Source organism: Balaenoptera borealis (assembly GCF_965194805.1).
Source record: "Balaenoptera borealis genome assembly, chromosome: 13".
Taxonomy (NCBI): Eukaryota; Metazoa; Chordata; class Mammalia; order Artiodactyla; family Balaenopteridae; genus Balaenoptera; species Balaenoptera borealis.
Window position 1 is genome coordinate 16,860,578 of NC_138870.1, and position 14,948 is coordinate 16,875,525.

At 38.1% G+C, this 14,948-nt stretch overlaps 1 long non-coding RNA gene across 1 annotated transcript in view; it reads left to right on the plus strand.

Moving 5' to 3' along the window:
- Positions 1-1,919: 1,919 nt before the first annotated feature.
- LOC309609926 overlaps positions 1,920-14,948 on the plus strand; it is an 89,642-nt gene continuing 76,613 nt past the window's right edge. The window contains exon 1 of the long non-coding RNA XR_014233662.1: positions 1,920-6,938. This is a non-coding gene — a long non-coding RNA (uncharacterized lncRNA). The remainder of the gene's footprint in view (positions 6,939-14,948) is intronic.

Consider the following 14,948-nt stretch of genomic DNA (forward strand, 5'->3'; position numbering starts at 1 on the left):
ACAGATCTATTTAACAATGGCATCTAAAATTCATTTCTGGATCTTCAAGAAGGTCTCCTTAAAATGAATGTTACTTTGGGAAGTTCCCTGGCAGTCCAGTGGTTAGGACTCAGTGCTTCCACTGCAGCGGGCATGGGTTCGATCCCTGGTTGGGGAACTAAGATCCCGCATGCCACACAGCGGCCAAAAAAATAAATGAAAAAGGAAAAAAAAAGAATGTTACTTTGTAGGAAATGTATCCATTATTATAGTTGCCTTTTTTAGGATCACAGTATCAGGGGTTAAGGGTTCTGTTAGTTTTTCCTCTGTGTAAGAGCTTGTGGCCGGAGGTTTCTGTCACACAGGACTGAAGAATAAATCTCCGGTGAAAGTTTAACTTTTTTTTAACGCTCAGGACACTTCTAATGAACTTCATTTTTTCCAAAGCAGTTTCCTAGTAACATAAAGACTTGGTAGTGAGAGAAGAAGTTCCAAATTTTTTTTACTTATAGCTCCCACCTACCTTTTAATGTTTTCTTAAGGGATACCTTAACCTTTTGCATGATCTTTAGTAAAATTTGTGTAATTTATGTAACAAAAACAAAGTTACACTGTATTTCCTATAGATTTAAAGTATTGGGATGGGATGCGGGGGAGAGATAGGGACATGTACACACTGCTATATTTAAAAAGGATAACCAACAAGGACCTACTGTATAGCACACCTGAACTCTGCTCAGTATTCTGTAACAACCTAATCGGTAAAAGAATTTGAAAGAGAACAGATCCATGTATATGTATAACTGAATCACTTTGTTGTACACCTGAAACTAACACAACATTGTTAAGTATACTCCAATATAAAAGTTAAAAAAAATAAAGTATTGGGATAAACTCAAGTGTATTCTGTATAGACTACTTTGTTCTTAGAGTTTAAATCACTTTCTCATTCAGAAACTAAAGAGAAGCCTGTAGTCACTGGCTTAAAGATTGATTCCAAATAAATTTGTAGACATAGTACTTCCCACCCCAACTTCATTCCCATTTTACCCCCTTTATTTCCTTACAAAACAGACGCGAAATTTAAATATTTCTCTAATGTTATTGGCATAACCAACTTTGTCAAAGAGCCATATGGTTTATGCAAACACAAAGATAATCTTGGAACATTGACATATGTAAGTTTAATTTAAAAAGCCTATGCAAACAGTAGGAAGCAGATGGAGCGTTGCCATGGAAATCACTAACAAGTAGAAGAAGAGGAATGTTACTTTCGGGTCATTGTTATTTCTAAAGGAATGGTCAGACTTGCAAGGGTTTTTCCCACCCAGTTTTCAGTCATAAAAACAGTTTTTTGCATGTCATTATATTTTTTGTTTACCTATGATTTTGTAACGCTTCTGTTGCACTCAGTGCATTATAGGTATGCATATTTTCATTGGTAAAGATATTTTTTGGTAGTGAGAGAGAATTAGACCAATTATTCACCAGTATTTTAAATTAAAACATTATTTTCCATTGTTTTTTGAATGAAATTTTAAGTTGTCGCTTATTTTTGTTATCTATAAGCAAGTTTTCATCTTTTTTTATGTTATTATTTCTGCTTTTAATTTAATTTATTTATTTGTTTATTTATTTATGGCTGTGTTGGGTCTTCGTTTCTGTGCGAGGGCTTTCTCTAGTTGTGGCAAGCGGGGGCCACTCTTCATCGCGGTGCGCGGGCCTCTCACTATCGCGGCCTCTCTTGTTGCGGAGCACAGGCTCCAGACGCGCAGGCTCAGTAACTGTGGCTCACGGGTCCAGTCGCTCCGCGGCATGTGGGATCTTCCCAGACCAGGGCTCGAACCCGTGTGCCCTGCATTGGCAGGCAGATTCTCAACCACTGCGCCACCAGGGAAGCCCACAAGTTTTCATCTTAAGTCTCAGAATTACATAGTCTTTAAAAGAAGATACATTAAATGCATTTATGGGTTAATTGTATTAACTGTCAAAAATGGAGACTTAAGTCTGGATAGCTCAATGAAAGTGATAAAAAAAATTGCTTAGGCCAGATTCTTTATTAGAAATCATAATTTCTAGGCACTGCTCTTTGCTACAGTTTAATCATAGAGAAAGTTAAAAAAACCCCAATAGGAAGTCATTTGCATTGCTCATTTTGCACCAGTGATTGATTATTTATCACCTGATTGTTTTATGTATTCATTACTATGCCCTTTGGAAAAGTCAACAACTGAATTCTACTTCTTTCTCCTTTCTTCTGAGGCAATTTTAGTTGCTATGGTTCTGATGGAACAGACTCATCAAAAGAAGGAAAAGAATTAGAATTGGGCCACAGGAGATCCTGGAACATCAACATATTTAATAAAATGTGAAGTTGAATGAATGCTGCTTTTGACCTTGAAAATGGAATATGAAGAATAAAGGGATAAACATCTAACAGTTTTTCCAATTTGCAGTAGGAATTCATAAAAATTTACTCTTTTGCAAAATACTAAAATTGCACAGTGAAAATCAATGGGAATTTAAAATGAGAATGTAGGAATCAAAGTAAAACATGCTAAATTTTTAAAAGAATATAGATGGGTTAGCATCTAGATAATTAGTTTTTGTGTTTTTTTGGTAGATTTGGATGGCAAATTGCCTTTCTGTAATTGTGTTATGGCTACCATTGCAATTAAGAAATGGAAAATGAATTTCTGAGATGCAACAAAGTCTGTTCTCATCAGCATCAGAGCCATGTAAGGAAAGCAAAAACAAAACACAGATTTAAGAAAATGGCAAAAAAGATCCATGACTGAGAATGGGAAAAAATACTCAAAAGTGGCACAGCTGAACCTTGTGAATAAATCAGCCTTAGGAAAATTGCAGCCTGAGAGATCTGTCATTTGTGAATGGGCAAAGGTTTCGTTGGATTTATACCTGAGCCAGGAGTTCTTGAGATCCTTCATTTGTTGTGGGCAAAGAAAAATGAATGTTTCTATTTTGTGGAATGCTTTGGGAATTTAAATGTTTTATTGAAGTATAACATAGATACTGAAAAGGGCACAGACCATAAGGTGTAAGGCGTAGCTCAATTTCCACAAAGTGAAGGCAGTTGTACCCAGAACAAGAAACAGGCTGCTACCAGAAACCCCAGTGCCCCCCTTCCCCACCAGTATAACCTCCTGTCACTGTGGTCCCAAATGTAACTACAACCCTGACTTCTAAGCCCTAGAGTAGTTTTGCCTGCTTCTGAATTTTATATTAATTTAACCACAGAGGATGTGCTTTTCTGTCTTTGTTAGCTGAGTATTATGTTTCTGTGATTTATTTCTTTGTGGTATGTAACAATGTTAATTCTCAGTGCTCTGTAGTTTTCTGTTGTATGAGAAATCCACAGTTTTTGGCTAATACTAATAGTGCTGCTGTGAATATTCTTATAAGTGTCTTTCTCATAGGGAACAGAGGTACACATTTCTTTTTGCACATACCTAGGAGTGGAACTGCTGGGGCATACGGTAATCATCTTTAGTGGAGACTGCTGAATAGTTTTAACAAAGTGGTTTTATGAGAGTTCTGTTCAACTTCTTGTCCTTGCCAACTCTTGGTATTACCAGTCATTTTTATTTTTGGCCATGATGGCAGATGGTAGTGGTATCTCATAGTGGTTTTAATTTGTGTTTCAGCTAAAGAAGTTGAGCATCTTTAGATGTATTTGTTGACTCTTCAGATATCCTTTTGCAAAGTGCCTGTTCAAGGTACTTGACAAGTTTTTCTATTGGATTGTCTGTCTTTTTCTTATTGATTTTGGAAGTTCTCTTGGTTCTGGATATGAGCTTTTTGACAGTAAGATGTATTGCAGACATCTTCTTCCACTGTGGGGCATTATTTTTCTTAATGATGTTGTTGACAGACAATCTTAGTTTTCATATAGTAAAATCTATCAATTTTGTTACACTTATGATTAGTGCTTTTTGTATTCTGTTTAAGAATTCTTTTTCTATCCAAAGTTCATAAAAATATTCTCTTACGATATATTCCAGAAGCCCTAATGTTTAGCTTTCACATTTAGATCTGCATTACACCTGGAACTGATATTTGCATATGGTATAAGGTAAAGGTTCAAGATTCAAATTTTATATAATTGACCCAGCAACACTGACTAAAAACCATCCTCTTCCTAATTCATTGTGTTATAAATCAAGTGGATACTTTGAATGTTTGACTCAGCCTGTCAAGGTCCTTAAAAAAAAAATATCCAGCTGGGATTTTGATTGGGATTCATGGAATCTACAGATCAGTTTTGGAAGACTTGATATTTTTACAACACTGAATCTTCAAATCCATGAATATGATACATCTCTCCCAATAATATTTTCTAACTTTTTGAGTACATAGTGTTACATATCACTCAGTGAATTTATTCGTAAGTCATTGATTTTTTTTTGTTTTCTTTGAATTATTGAATTTTATTTATTTATTTTTTACAGCAGGTTCTTATTAGTTATCCATTTTATACATATTAGTGTATATATGTTGATCCCAATCTCCCAATTCATCACACCACCACCCCTACCCCGCCACTTTCCCCCCTTGGTGTCCATACGTTTGTTCTCTACATCTGTGTCTCTATTTCTGCCCTGCAAACTGGTTCATCTGTACCATTTTTCTAGGTTCCACATATATGCGTTAATATACGATATTTGTTTTTCTCTTTCTGACTTACTTCACTCTGTATGACGGTCTCTAGATCCATCCATGTCTCTACAAATGACCCAGTTTCGTTCCTTTTTATGGCTGAGTAATATTCCATTGTATATATGTACCATATCTTCTTTATCCATTCATCTGTTGATGGACATTTAGGTTGCTTCCATGTCCTGGCTATTGTAAATAGAGCTGCAATAAACATTGAGGTGCATGTATCTTTTTGATTTATGGTTTTCTCTGGGTATATGCCCAATAGTGGGATTGCTGAGTCATATGGTGGTTCTATTTTTCCTTTTTAAGGAACCTCCATACTGTTCTCCATAGTGGCTGTATCAATTTACATTCCCACCAACAGTGCAAGAGGGTTCCTTTTTCTCCACACCCTCTCCAGCATTTGTTGTTTGTAGATTTTCTGATGATGCCCATTCTAACTGGTGTGAGGTGATACCTCATTGTGGTTTTGATTTGCATTTCTCTAATAATTAGTGATGTTGAGCAGCTTTTCATGTGCTTCTTGGCCATCTGTATGTCTTCTTTGGAGAAATGCCTATTTAGGTCATCTGCCCATTTTTGGATTGGGTTGTTTGTTTTTTTAATATTGAGCTGCATGAGCTGTTATATATTATGGAGATTAATCCTTTGTTAATTCGTTTGCAAATATTTTCTCCCATTCTGAGGGTTGTCTTTTCGTCTTGTTTGTAGTTTCCTTTGCTGTGCAAAAGCTTTTAAGTTTCATTAGGTCCCATTTGTTTATTTTGGTTTTAATTTCCATTACTCTAGGAGGTGGATCAAAAAAGATCTTGCTGTGATTTATGTTAAAGTGTGTTCTTCCTCTCTTTTCCTCTAAGAGTTTTTTTTTTTTTTTTAAACATCTTTATTGAAGTATAATTGCCTTACGATGGTGTGTTAGCTTCTGCTTTATAACAAAGTCAATCAACTATACATATACAATATGTTCCCATATCTCTTCCCTCTTGCATCTCCCTCCCTCCCACCCTCCCCATCCCACCCCTCTAGGTGGTCACAAAGCACCGAGCTGATCTCCCTGTGCTATGCGGCTGCTTCCCACTAGCTATCTATTTTACATTTGGTAGTGTATATATGTCCATGACACTCTCTCACCCTGTCCCACCCCCTCCCCATATCCTCAAGTCCATTCTCTAGTAGGTCTGTGTCTTTATTCCCGTCTTGCCACTAGGTTCTTCATGGCTTTTTTTTCCCTTAGATTCCGTATATATGTGTTAGCATACTGTATTTGTTTTTCTCTTTCTGACTTACTTCACTCTGTATGACAGACTCTAACTCCATCCACCTCATTACAAATACCTCCATTTCATTTCTTTTTATGGCTGAGTAATATTCCATTGTATATATGTGCCACATCTTCTTTATCCATTCATCTGTCGATGGACATTTAGGTTGCTTCCATGTCCTGGCTATTGTAAATAGAGCTGCAATGAACATTTTGGTACATGACTCTTTTTGAACTATGGTTTTCTCAGGGTATATGCCCAGTAGTGGGATTGCTGGGTCGTATGGTAGTTCTATTTGTAGTTTTATAAGGAACCTCCATACTGTTCTCCATAGTGGCTGTATCAATTTACATTCCCACCAACAGTGCAAGAGTGTTCCCTTTCCTCCACACCCTCTCCAGCATTTATTGTTTCTAGATTTTTTGATGATGGCCATTCTGACCGGTGTGAGATGATATCTCATTGTAGTTTTGATTTGCATTTCTCTAATGATTAATGGTGTTGAGCATTCTTTCATGTGTCTGTAGGCCATCTGTATATCTTCTTTGGAGAAATGTCTATTTAGGTCTTCTGCCCATTTTTGGATTGGGTTGTTCGTTTTTTTGTTATTGAGCTGCATGAGCTGCTTGTAAATCTTGGAGATTAATCCTTTGTCAGTTGCTTCATTTGCAAATATTTTCTCCCATTCTGATGGTTGTCTTTTGGTCTTGTTTATGGTTTCCTTTGCTGTGCAAAAGCTTTTAAGTTTCATTAGGTCCCATTTGTTTATTTTTGTTTTTATTTCCATTACTCTAGGAGGTGGATCAAAAAAGATCTTGCTGTGATTTATGTTAAAGTGTGTTCTTCCTCTCTTTTCCTCTAAGAGTTTTATAGTGTCCAGTCTTACATTTAGGTCTTTAATCCATTTTGAGTTTATTTTTGTGTATGGTGTCAGGGAGTGTTCTAATTTCATTCTTTTACATGGAGCTGTCCAGTTTTCCCATCACCACTTATTGAAGAGACTCTCTTTTCTCCATTGTATATCCTTACCTCCTTTGTCATAGATTAGTTGACCATAGGTGTGTAGGTTTATCTCTGGGCTTTCTACCCTGTTCCATTGATCTATATTTCTGCTTTGCTGCCAGTACCATACTGTCTTGATTACTGTAGCTTTGTAGTATAGTCTGAAGTCAGGAAGTCTGATTCCTCCACCCGTTTTTTCCCTTCAAGACTGCTTTGGCCATTCGGGGTCTTTTGTGTCTCCATACAGATTTTAAGATGTTTTGTTCTAGTTCTGTAAAAAATGCCATTGGTAATTTGATAGGGATTGCACTGAATCTGTAGATTGCTTTGGGTAGTATAGTCATTTTCACAATATTGATTCTTCCAGCCCAAGAACATGGTATATGTCGCCATCTGTTTGTGTCATCTTTAATTTCTTTCATCAGTGTTTTATAGTTTTCTGCATACAGGTCTTTTGTCTCCCTAGGTAGCTTTATTACTAGGTATTTTATTCTTTTTATTGCAGTGGGAAATGGGGTGTTTCTTTAATTTCTCTTTCAGATTTTTCATCATTAGTGTATAGGAATGCAAGAAGTTTCTGTGCATTAATTTTGCATCCTGCAACTTTACCAAATTCGTTGATTAGCTCTAGTAGTTTTCTGGTGGCATCTTCAGGATTTTCTGTGTATAGTATCATGTCATTTGCAAACAGTGACAGTTTAACTTTTTCTTTTGCAATTTGTATTCCTTTTACTTCTTTTTCTTCTCTGATTGCCATAGCTAGGACTTCCAAAACTATGTTGAATAATCGTGGTGAGAGTGGACATCCTTGTCTTGTTCCTGATCTTAGAGGAAATATTTTCAGTTTTTCACCTTTGAGAATGATGTTTGCTGTAGGTTTGTCATATATGACCTTTATTATGTTGAGGTAAGTTCCCTCTCTGCCCACTTTCTGGAGAGTTTTTATCATAAATGTGTGTTGAATTTTGTGAAAAGCTTTTTCTGCATCTATTGAGATGATTATATGGTTTTTCTCCTTCAGTTTGTTAATATGGTGTATCACATTGATTTGTGTATATTGAAGAATCCTTGCATCCCTGGGATAAATCCCACTTGATCATGGTGTATGATCCTTTTAATGTGTTGTTGGATTCTGTTTGCTACTATTTTGTTGAGGATTTTTGCATCTATATTCATCCGTGATATTGGTCTGTAATTTTCTTTTTTTGTAGTATCCTGTCTGGTTTTGGTATCAGGGTGATGGTGGCCTCATAGAATGAGTTTTCTGCAGTTTTTTGGAAGAGTTTGAGAAGGATGGGTGTTAGCTCTTCTCTAAATGTTTGATAGAATTCACCTGTGAAGTCATCTGGTCCTGGACTTTTGTTTGTTGGAAGATTTTAAATCACAGTTTCAATTTCATTACTTGTGATTGGTTTGTTCATATTTTCTGTTTCTTCCTGGTTCAGTCTTGGAAGGTTATACCTTTCTAAGAATTTGTCCATTTCTTCCAGGTTGTCCATTTTATTGGCGTAGAGTTGCTTGTAGTAGTCTCTTAGGATGCTTTGTATTTCTGCGGTGTCTGTTGTAACTTCTCCTTTTTCATTTCTAACTTTATTGATTTGAGTCCTCTCCCTCTTTTTCTTGATGAGTCTGGCTAATGGTTTATCAATTTTGTTTATCTTCTCAAAGAACCAGCTTTTAGTTTTTCTGATATTGCTATAGTTTTCTTTGTTTCTATTTCATTTATATCTGCTCTGATCTGTATGATTTCTTTCCTTCTGCTAACTTTGGGTTTTGTTCGTTCTTCTTTCTCTAGTTCCTTTAGGTGTAAGGTTAGATTGTTTATTTGAGATTTTTCTTGTTTCTTGAGATAGGCTTGTATACCTATAAACTTCCCTCTTAGAACTGCTTTTGCTGCCTCCCATAGGTTTTGGATCATCGTGTTTTTGTTGTCATTTGTCTCTAGGTATTTTTTGATTTCCTCTTTGATTTCTTTAGTGATCTCTGGGTTATTTAGTAACGTATTGTTTAGCCTCCATGTGTTTGTGTTTTTTACGTTTTTTTCCCTGTAATTGATTTCTAATCTCATAGGGTTGTGGTCAGAAAAGATGCTTGATATAATTTCAGTTTTCTTAAATTGACTGAGGCTTGATTTGTGACCCAAGATGTGATCTATCCTGGAGAATGTTCCGTGCGCACATGAGAAGAAAGTGTAATCTGTTGTTTTTGGATGGAATTTCCTATAAATATCAATTAAATCTATCGGGTCTGTTGTGTCATTTAAAGCTTGTGTTTCCTTATTAATTTTCTGTTTCACTGATCTGTCCATTGGTGTAAGTGAGGTGTTAAGGTCTCCCACTATTATTGTGTTACTGTCGATTTCCTCTTTTATAGTTGTTAGCAGTTGCCCTATGTATTGAGGTGCTCTTATGTTGGGTGCATATATATTTATGATTGTTATATCTTCTTGGATTGATCCCTTGATCATTATGTAGTGTCCTTCTTTGTCTCTTGTAATAGTGTTTGTTTTAAAGTCCATTTTGTCTGATATGAGAATTGCTTCTCCAGCTTTATTTTGATTTCCATTTGCATGGAATATCTTTTTCCATCCCCTCACTTTCAGTCTGTATGTGTCCCTAGGTCTGAAGTGTTTCTCTTGTAGACAGCATATAGATGGGTCTTGTTTTTGTATCCATTCAGCAAGCCTGTGTCTTTTGGTTGGAGCATTTAATCCATTCACGTTTAAGGTAATTATCAATATGTTCCTATTACCATTTTCTTAATTGTTATGGGTTTGTTTTTGTAGGTGCTTTTCTTCTCTGTGTTTCCCACTTAGAGAAGTTCCTTTAGCATTTGTTGTAGAGCTGGTTTGGTGGTGCTGAATTCTCTTAGCTTTTGCTTGTCTGTAAAGCTTTTGATTTCTCCATCGAATCTGAATGAGATCCTTGCTGGGTAGAGTAATCTTGGTTGTAGGTTCTTCCCTTTCATCACTTTAAGTATATCATTCCACTCCCTTCTGGCTTGTGGAGTTTCTGCTGAGAAATCAGCTGTTAACCTCATTGGAATTCCCTTGTATGTTACTTGTCGTTTTTCCGTTGTTGATTTCAGTAATTTTTCTTTGTCTTTTATTTTTGCCAGTTTGATTACTATGTGTCTCGGTGTGTTCCTCCTTGGGTTTATCCTGTGTGGGACTCTCTGCACTTCCTGGACTTGGGTGGCTATTTCCTTTCCCATGTTAGGGAAGTTTTCGACTATAATCTCTTCAAATATTTTCTCGTGTCCTTTCACTCTTCTCCTTCTGGCACCCCTATAATGCGAATGTTGTTGCATTGAATGTTGTCCCAGCGGTCTCTTAGGCTGTCTTCATTTCTTTTCATTCTCTTTTCTTTATTCTGTTCTGCGGCAGTGAATTCCACCATTATGTCTTTCAGGTCACTTATCCGTTCTTCTGCCTCAGTTATTCTGCTATTGTTTCCTTCTAGTTTATTTTTCGTTTCAGTTACTGTATTGTTCTTCTCTGTTTGTTCTTTAATTCTTCTAGGTCTTTTTTTTTTAATACATTTATTTTGTTTATTTATTTTTGGCTGTGTTGGGTCTTCGTTGCTGCGTGCGGGCTTTCTCTAGTTGCAGTGAGCGAGGGCTACTCTTCATTGCAGTGTGCAGGCTTCTCATTGCGGTGGCTTCTCTCGTGGTGGAGCACGGGCTCTAGGCACGTGGGCTTCAGTAGTTGTGGCACACGGGCTCAGTAGTTGTGGCACACGGACTCAGTAGTTGTGGCTCACGGGCTCTAGAGCACAGGCTCAGTAGTTGTGGCGCACGGGCTTAGTTGCTCCGTGGCATGTGGGATCTTCCCGGACCAGGGATTGAACCTGTGTCCCCTGCCTTGGCAGGTGGATTCTCAACCACTGCGCCACCAGGGAAGCCCCTCTTCTAGGTCTTTGTTAAACATTTCTTGCATCTTCTCAATCTTTGCTTCCGTTCATTTTCTGAGGTCCTGGATCATCTTCACTGTCATTATTCTGAATTCTTTTTCTGGAAGGTTTCCTATCTCCACTTCATTTAGTTGTTTTTCTGCAGTTTTATCTTGTTCCTTCATCTGGTACCTAACCCCTCTGTCTTTTCATCTTGTCTGTCTTTCTGTGAATGTGGTTTTTTTTCCACATGCTGCAAGATTGTAGTTCTTCTTGCTTCTGCTGTCTGCCCTCTGGTGGATGAGGCTATGTAAGAGTCTTGTGCAAGTTTCCTGATGGGAGGGACTGGTGGTGGGTAGAGCTGGGTGTTGGTCTGGTGGGCAGAGCTCAGTAAAACTTTAATCCGCTTGTCTGCTGATGTGTGGGACTGGGTTCCCTGCCTGTTGGTTGTTAGGGTGAGGCGACCCAGCACTGGAGCCTACCCAGCTCTTTGGTGGGGCTAATGGCAGACTCTGGGAGGGCTCACGCCAAGGAGTACTTCCCAGAACTTCCACTGCCAGTGTCCCTGTCCTCACAGTGAGACACACCCACACCCCACCTCTGCAGGAGACCCTCCAACACTAGTAGGCAGGTCCTGTTCAGTCTCCTGTGGGGTCAGTGCTCCTTCCCCTGTGTCCTGATACACAGACTCCTTTGTGTGTGCCCTCCAAGAGTGAAGTCTCTGTGTACCCCAGTCCTGTTGAAGTCCTGCAATCAAATCCCGCTAGCCTTCAAAGTCTGATTCTCTAGAAATTCCTCCTACTGTTGCTGGACCCCCCAGGTTGGGAAGCCTGATGTGGAGTTCAGAACCTTCACTCCAGTGGGTGGACTTCTGTGGCATAAGTGTTCTCCAGTTTGTGAGTCACCCACCCAGCAGTCATGGGATTTGATTTTATTGTGATTGCACCCCTCCTACCATCTCATTGTGGCTTCTCCTTTGTCTTTGGATGTGGGGTATCTTTTTTGGTGAGTTCCAGTGTCTTCCTGTCGATGATTGTTCAGCAGTTAGTTGTGATTCCAGTGCTCTCACAAGAGGGCGTGAGCTCACGTCCTTCTTCTCCACCATGTTGAACCAATCTCTTGCATTATATTTCTATTAGACATCTCTGGTCTATCCTGCCCTGGCCTCCCTTCTCCCACCTTTTCCTGTTCTCCTCGACTCTCTAATCAGAGTAGAGATGCCCCTTGTTCTGGGCATCTAAAGCCCTCAGACTCTGTTATTGGCCAGTAGGATCTCCTGTGTCAGTCATTAATATTTTTTAACTGCTGTTTAAAAAATCTCATCTTGTTTGTTTGATGCCAGTATATACAATTACAATTGATTTTTGTATGTTGGCTTTGTGTTTGGAAACTTTGTTGAATTCTAATAGTTTGTCTGTAATCTTTTGGATTTTTTTTATATACACAGTCATGTTATCTGCCAGTAATGAAAGACTTACAGTTTTATTTCTTCCTTTCAAATAGTCAGACGTTTTATTTTATACCCGTTACTGGTTTTATTTTTATTTTTTTATTTTTTTGCCTTTTTTGCAGTGACCAAGTTCAAGACCCCAGTACCATGTTGATTAGAAGTGGTGATAACAAGTCTCTTTTCTCCTCTATCTCAAGGGGAAAGCTTTCAGTATTTTATTACTCAGTATGTTTTCTGTGAGTCTAGAAAGGTTTCATGTAAATATGTTAACTTTATTATGTAAGTTTTTTATTTTTAAGTGATCTGAAATTTTTATATCTTCTTTTTGATAACCAGGGAGCATCTGCCATTTCTTTCCCCACATAAAGAAAAAAAATTGTTTCTAAGATCCCAGACAATGTGTGCAAAGTTGTCTTCAGAGCTGTTTATATTCTTCATGAGGTCTGAAATTCTGGAAGCTGCCATTATGTTAAAGGTGGTACCTGGCTGCATCATTTGGCTAGGCTTTTACACTAATGTGAATGTTTGAGAAAGAAGGAAGATAGTATGTTATCCAGTCATACAATTTCTAGAATGATAGAACTTTAATAAAGCCCAAACATTAATTATTTACTTCTAACATCAAATACTGACTAATTATTAATGACATACATATTTAAAAGGTGACAATTAGAGTAACCCCTAAAATCTTCAACTGTTTCCAGCCTTTGCCTAGTCTGATTATGGTTCTTACTCTCCTGTAAAATTTTTTTTTCATTTTATTTATTATTATTATTTTTAATTGAAGCATAGTTGATTTACAGTGTTAGTTTCAGGCACACAGCACAGTGATTCATTTTTTTTTTTTTTTTTTAAAGATTGATTGATTGATTGATTGATTGCTATGTTGGGTCTTCGTTTCTGTGCTAGGGCTTTCTCTAGTTGCAGCGAGCGGGGGCCACTCTTCATCGCGGTGCGCGGGCCTCTCACTATCGCAGCCTCTCTTGTTGCGGAGCACAGGCTCCAGACATGCAGGCTCAGTAGTTATGGCTCACGGGCCTAGTTGCTCCACGGCATGTGGGATCTTCCCGGACCAGGGCTCAAACCCGTGTCCCCTGCATTAGCAGGCAGATTATCAACCACTGCGCCACCAGGGAAACCCATCATTTTTATATATATATGTACATGTATTATATATGTGTATATATACATATTTCTCTTCAGATTTTTTTTCCCTTATAGATTATTTGTTCTTATTCTGCTTTGAGCAGGAACAAGTAAACAGTTCATCTTTTTTTTTTTTTTTTGGCCGTGCCCCATGGCATGTGGGATCTTAGTTCCCCGACCAGGCATCGAATCTATGCCCCCTGCATTGGAAGCATGGAGTCTTAACCACTGGACTGCCAGGGAAGTCCCAAATAGTTCATCTTCTGAAAGGTCTTTAATGGTGGAAGATGCCTAAGCCTGTGCATGTTCCCCAGATCTCTTAAAACTTGCTACAACTTGTTACATACTGATGGACTTTTGGTAACACACTGATGACCAGTGACCAGCTCTTTTTTTTTTTTTTTTGGGGCGGCAGGGGGAGTTTGTCTTTTTTTTTTTTTAACATTTTTATTGGAGTATAATTGCTTTACAATGGTGTGTTAGGTTCTGCTTTATAACAAAGTGAATCAGTTATACATATATCCCCATATCTCTTTCCTCTTGCATCTCCCTCCCTCCCACCCTCCCTATCCCACCCTTCTAGTTGGTCACAAATCACCCAGCTGATCTCCCCGTGCTATGCGACTGCTTCCCACTAGCTATTTTACATTTGGTAGTGTATATATGTCCATATATACACTACCACCCTCTCACTTTGTCCTAGCTTACCCTTCCCCCTCCCCATGTCCTCAAGTCCATTCTCTAGTAGGTCTGCATCTTTATTCCCGTCTTGCCCCTAGGTTCTTCATGACCATTTTTTTTTTTTTTTTTAGGTTCCATATATATGTGTTAGCATACGGTATTTGTTTTTCTCTTTCTGACTTACTTCACTCTTTATGACAGACTCTAGGTCCATCCACCTCACTACAGGTAACTCAATTTCGTTTCTTTTTATGGCTGAGTAATATTCCATTGTATATATGTGCCACATCTTCTTTATCCATTCATCTGTCGATGGACACTTAGGTTGCTTCCATGTCCTTGCTACTGTAAATAGAGCTGCAGTGAACATTGTGGTACATGACTCTTTTTGAATTATGGTTTTCTCAGGATATATGCCCAGTAGTGGGATTGCTGGGTTGTATGGTAGTTCTATTTTTAGCTTTTTAAGGAACCTCCATACTGTTCTCCATAGTGGCTGTATCCATTTACATTCCCACCAACAGTGTATGAGGGTTCCCTTTTCTCCACACCCTCTCCAGCATTTACTGTTTGTAGATTTTTGATGATATGGCCATTCTGACCGGTGTGAGATGATATCGCATTGTAGTTTTGATTTGCATTTCTCTAATGATTAATGATGTTGAGCATTCTTTCATGTGTTTGTTGGCAATCTGTATATCTTCTTTGGAGAAATGTCTATTTAGCAGTGACCAGCTCCTGGTAGTGAATTAGACCCTTTTGTACCTTCTTTTCCTTTTTGCCTGAGGCCAAAGTTATTTTTCTGTACTACGAAGTCTACAATTTTGTCCCTCAGGGGAAGGAGTTAGGAGCTCCATT